Raw genomic sequence first — 6,301 nt, forward strand, 5'->3', positions numbered from 1 at the left:
TGCAGAGGGTGCCTTCAGTCTGTCCTGCAAGGGGACTCAGGACTGAAAGTTGTCCCCATGCCAGGCAAGGAAACCAGGTCTTTCCAGCCATCCACCCCAGTCATTGGGTCAGAGTCACCTTGTAGGGATGAACTTCACACAATTCTGCTGCTCCAGTAGCTCAGGGTAGTCTGCAGAGAGCACGCACAGAAGGGAAAACGCACGGAGGGCAGAGCGTGCTCAGAAATGGAAAAGGGGTCCCAGGGGTCTGCTCTACTCCATAACTGTCTTCTGGGTTGAATGTAAATCAGCCTCCACCCAGCCTTGAAGGGTCGTGGAGTCCTGTGAGCCCTAGGTGGTCGAGGCAGAGAAGAGCAGCTCTAACTGGTCCAGAATCCTGGCTGGTCAGAGCCAGGAGGGTCCCCTGGAGCAGCCAGCCTCTCCCCTAGCCAAGCAAGGGTGGGCCTGGGGCTGCCTGAGATGGTCTAGGAGCCCCTACAATGTGCCCAGCATGGATGGTCTTTGGCTGGTTTGCTCTTTTCATCTTCACATCCTCCTTAGATGTATCCTGTTGTAGACATGGAGAGAGGGAGGGACCTGCTTCAGGCCCCCCAAGATTCAAGGGCAAAGATGACTAATGTCATTAGTCATTAGGAAAATGCAAACAAAACCCACAATAAGACACCATTTCACACCCGCTAGGATGGCTATAAAAAGGAAAATAACAAGTGTTGGCAAGGATGTAGAGAAATTGGAACCCTCATACACGGCTGGTGAGAATGTGTAATGATGCAGCTGCTGTGGAAAACAGTTTGGCTGTTCCTCAAGAAGTTAAACATAGAATTACCATATGACCCAGCAATTCCACTCCTAGTAGGGACCAAAAAAATTGAGAACAGGTGTTCAGACAAAAACTTGGACACAAATGTTCATAGCACCACTATTCACGATAGCTAAGAGGGAGAAACCATCCAAATGTCCATCAGCTGATAAATGAATAAACAAAATATGGTCTATTCATACAACAGAATACTATTCAGCCATGAAAAGGGATGGCTTGCTCCACTGTGGATGAACCTTAAAAACCTCATGCTGAGTCATGTTCTAAGCCAATCACATAAGGCCACATATTGTTTGATTCCATTTATATGAAATGTCCAGAACAGTCAAATTCATAAAAGACAGAAAGCAGATTGGTGGTTGCCAGGGGCTGGGGGAGGAGGAACAGGGAGTGACCACCTAGTGGGTGCAGAACTAGACAGTGGGAAGAGGTGCACAGCACTGCAAACATACTAAATGCTACTGAACTCAGTATACATCAGTGTACCGAACTGTACATGCTTAAATGGTTAAAATGGTAAATTTCATGTTATCGATATTTTACCACAATTTTTTTTCTTTTAGTTAAAAAAAAAAAGTGACTGAAGGGTAAAGCCTGAACCAGACCATTTTTTGAGCCTTCCTTCCACAGGTCTGGGAGTGGCCAACATAGTCAGCGGCAGTGTTTTGGGATGGACAGAACAAATTAAAAAAAACAAGTCTACTAGATGCTATGCCGACACAGATACAGGACTCAAGTGGTTTTTAAACATTTCTGTGCCCTGGTCCACTGGAGAAATAAAGCTCTGGCCTTGAGTTCAGACAGACCTGGATTTAGACACTGGCTCCAACACTGGCTGTGTGACTTTGGACACACACTGTTCCTTTCTGGGTCTCAGTTTTCTCATCTGGAAAATGGAGAGAAGACGGCGCTCTCCATGTTGTTGCAAGGATTCCATGGGTTAACACACAGGAAAGGTGGGACGAGAGTGCCTGACACACAGTGAGGGCTCAGCAAGGCTGCCCCTTTCCTCCCTCTCCCGTCCCCACACATGCCCTTGACATTTGTCCCAACCAGATTTCACCTGGACAGACACTGTCCCGGAGGTCATACACACACACACAGCACTTGCCCTGACTGACCCTGCCCATGGGAGCTGCACCTTCAAAGAGAAAACTAGTTAATCCACAGAAACCTAAATGGTAGAGAAGTGGAGGCTTTCTGGACTCATCCAAGAAATATTTGGGATGCGAGAAGCACTGCTTCTTCCCTCCAATCACACCACTCAGACAGCTACCTGCTTCCATGCCATTTCCCTACACACACACACGCCCACACACTCCCACACTCACACACCTACACACCCCCAAGCCCCTAAGCCAACAATTCTCAAGAGCTGGTCCCTGACCACGTTCTCACTGCCCACAGCTCAAAATGTCGGCATAAAAATGCTTATCAACCCTCTGGAGAAAGACTATTTCTTATTTCTATTTTTTGGTATTAAAATTGTCATTGTTTGAGGATACAACAATAGGAATTTTTTTTAATTATTCTTATGTCTTTCCTTAACAAAGCAAGATGCCATCAACCTTCAGATCAGTTCCCAAAATGACTTTTTAACATTTTATTGATAAATCTTCAAATCCAAGGGGCATGGCTCTCTCTGCCTAACCACACCTCCCCCCTCCAAGTCTCCCTCATCCAGCAGGGGTGAATCCTGCCCCATTTGCTCAGTGGGTGGGTAGAGGGCAGGGCCCTGGGGACTGTCCCTGCCAGGGTGGCTCTCTCCAGCCCCTCCCCCTCATCCCCACAGCAGCCGACTGATTCCAGGCTGAGTGCCACAGACTCGCGGGCCAGCCCCTGCATACCAACAGACTGGTTCCTGCTTCCTGGTGCCAGAGGCTGTCCTCCAGCAGTGGAGTGGGTGACATGAAGCCCTGGCATTGTCCCATTTACCAGGCCTCTGGTTCAGCTTAAGAAAGAACAAGCCATGTTCAGGGACCAGTTTGCCTCTGAACCAAATGAGGCTTCATTAGACTGTGCGGCCCCCTCTCAGCCTGGGCAAATCCCAGCCCAAGCTCCCCAAACTCAGAGGGGCCTGTGGGCATCACTGGGAGCTTCTTGCCTCTCCAAGTCCCTCAGGGTTAGACCAGACCATTCTAGGTCACTGTCTTACCACCCAAGGCCTCTAATACTCAGCTCAGGAATGAAACCCCACTTAAAATCTCGTGTTTGGCTTGGAAGCAAAGTGGCAGAGACCTGAGCTTGCCTGGGACACTCCTACTCTGGGACATGCCAGGCTCAGCCTGACACACAGTAGAAACCATCAGGGACCACGAGCTATGAAGGGGAAAAGAAAGGGGAAGAACAAGGCAGCAAACACAGGCTAAGGCCCTCTCTGGGTCAGGCCCACGGCTGCATGCTAAAAACGCAAACATGAGGGAGACACACCCTTGCCCCAAGGGGCTCCCCATGAGCAGGTGTGACCAGAGGAAGAGGCGAGGCCTGGACTGACACTTAGCAAGTATGTTCATCTCCCATAATCCCAGAGACAAGCACCCCACTCTCAACCAAGTCAAAACAGGGGAAAATTACAGATTGGGATAAACCGTAGAAGGTGATAAACAGTGAGACAAAGCAGAAGTGGGGGGGGGGGGGTGTAGCTCAAGTGGTAGAGCACATGCTTAGCATGCAAGAGGTCCTGGGTTCAATCCCCAGTACCTCCTCTAAAAATAAATAAACCTAGTTACCTCCTACCCTTGCCAAAATAAAATAATTAAATAGTGCAATAATCAGCAAATAAAACACTTTTTTTAAAAAAGAAAATGGGATGGCGATTTCCAGGGTGGTTGCAGAAGGCCTCTCTGAGGAGGTGACACTGGAAATGAGGAGGAGGAGGATGAAGAGTTTTCTACATAGAGAGTGGCAGGTGCAAAGGCCAGGGGGCAGGAAAGGACTTGGCACATTCAAGGAAGAGTAGGAGGGCTGGTAAGGCTGGAACATGGGGAGCCTGGGGGAGAGAAGCAGCAGACAGCTCAGGCAAGGCCTTACAGGCTGTGGTGAGGAATTTGGGTTGTGTGAGCTTTACCCCCATTTAGCAGATAGAAAAAACCGAGACTCAGAGAGGTTAACCACCTTGCCCAAGGTCACCCAGCTGGTGAGTGGCCAAGCTGAGATTCCACCACCCAATCTGATGTCAAAGGCCCCACGTTTTCTTTCCTCCACCCACTAACAGCACTGGGCAGGCTGTTCATGGGTGACTGGTACTCGATTCATGACAACTGATTTAATGGCAGGGCTTGGGAGTGGCCAGCTTGCGGGAGATGTCTTTGTGGAGGAGCTGACGACTAAACCAGGCCTTTATGAGTGAGGAGGACTTTACCAGGTGGAGAAATGGGAGGAAGAGAGTTCAAAGTAAGGGACACTCAGATTGTTTGAGGGGCAGCGGGGCCGCGAAGCATAGAGTCATAAGAAGTGAGCATGAGAAGGCAGGATGGGTTGGGTTATAAGGGACCCCAAATGCCATCAAAGATGCCTGAATTGACTCACAAGCAATGAGAAGCCAAGGCAGGTTCTTGAACAGGCTCAGCTATTCTGTCTTTAGGAAGATGATTCTGGTGCAGGAGCCAGGAAAGGCTGAAATAAATGAAGGAACAGAGCCTGGAGGACAGGCGAGAAGGAAGAAGGAGGAAAGAGGTGAGCTGTGAACTGCAGAGGGAGGTGGGGGGCAGGGGAGCCCCTCAGGCCCCAGAGATAACAGCACTGCTGGGGGCATATTTATCCTGATCACACATTACCTCCACCACCTGGCTGGTGGGCATTCAGAGAAACAGAGGAGCTCAGGCAATAGATAGAGAGATATTTCTGCAGATTCGGAGAGTTGGGTAGTACAGCCTGGGACCCCACCCGGCTTCGCTCTGCCCGCCAGGACTGGCCTGGTCCATTCCTGACCCCTGTCAGCCCAGGGCTTTCTGTTCACACCCCACAGCCCCCAGGCCCATCATTGTCCCTCAGAGCCCACAGTCCCCATTCCCTGGGAGCATGAAGGATGGGGTGTCCGTTTCACAGGATTGGGTGACCCTTAGCTACTGATAGCATCCAATTCTTAACAGCCCTCACTTTGGGAGGGGCCTGTTGTTTCATTTTTACTCATTTCACATGCACAACATCCCGACAAGATAGATACAATTGTGCTCCAAAGAGGGTAAACTGAGGCACAAAGGATTCTCTGTGCTCGTCAACTCTCCTCTGCGCTGGGTCTCCAATCCATCTACCCTCTTCTCTCCTCGTTGCTCTCTTAAAGATCCTGCCAGACACTCGCATTCCTGCCGGGAGCGAGAGCTCTGTGTTGCGATGTGGCATCTGGGTCTCAGGAACCACCTTCTTGTCTGCAGTGGGGAGGAGCTCTCCTGACATGGGAAGTCCCCTCTGGGAGGCAGGGCAAGCCAGTCTGAACCCTCCCCACCCCAGACCTGGAAGCTGGACCCAGAACCAACCCTGGCCAGCCCGCCCCTCTCCAGGGCCCAGCCAGGCCCTGTCGCCAGGGTGCTGGGAGCCCTGCGCCCACTAGGTGGCAAGAAGCACACAGAAATGTGGGCTTGACTGCCGGCTGCCCCTCTCACCGTAGAAGGACCGACTTTTCACTACATGCCCTTTGTATTTATCTCGCTTTTATCCCCATCACTCAGCCCCACCCCACAGTCAACCACTTGTATGTGTTCTTGCAAAAATATGAGTGTGTATTTTCTAGTTTCATGCTTAGTACATTGTGTCCATTCTCACTTTGCTCACTCCACACCGTGTTTTTAAAACCCATTGGTGTTGTACGGTGGGTGCCCTCTGCATCTATTTGCCCAGTCTGAGGGAGACGAGCACCCACATCCCCTCCAACCCCCCTCAGCCATCCTGCATGAACATCCTTGCACATGACCACCCCTGTAGCCGCTCCAGAGAACCTAGGGAGCAGAATTGCTGGGGCACAGCGTATGTGTTGACTTAATTCAGTGCAGCACCACCAGCTGGCTCTCGACTCACCCAGTTCTTGGAAGATTCTTGGGAAAAGGCTCCCGACCTCCTAGGACCACACAACCTGGCATCCTCCCTGTGGGCTGGCCCAAATCCTTTCCATTTGGGCCTTAGGGCAATTGAGGGGCTGCTGATTGGCAGCCTCTGTCAAGAGCATCCTGTGATTATAAGACCTTAAGTCCCGCTGTGCCCCTGGGCTTCCTCTGCCCACCTCTACCATGCGCTCACCAAGGCTATGCTGGCATGTTACCTGGCCCCCATCCCTGTCTTCAGGAGTCTTTCTGGTGCCAAAACCCATTCTTTCCCTCTTCCTCCTCTCATAGAACTACCCCAGTTTTCTGCATTTGCTCAAGTTCTCTGCCTCAGCCCATCCCTTCCATGTGATCAGTTCTGCATTTCCTAGCTGTGTGTCTATGGGCAACTTATTGAGACTCTCAATATCCTTGTCTGTAACATGGAGATAGTAATATTACTACT

The sequence above is a fragment of the Camelus dromedarius genome, chromosome 19, assembly GCF_036321535.1.
Source record: "Camelus dromedarius isolate mCamDro1 chromosome 19, mCamDro1.pat, whole genome shotgun sequence".
Taxonomy (NCBI): domain Eukaryota; kingdom Metazoa; phylum Chordata; class Mammalia; order Artiodactyla; family Camelidae; genus Camelus; species Camelus dromedarius.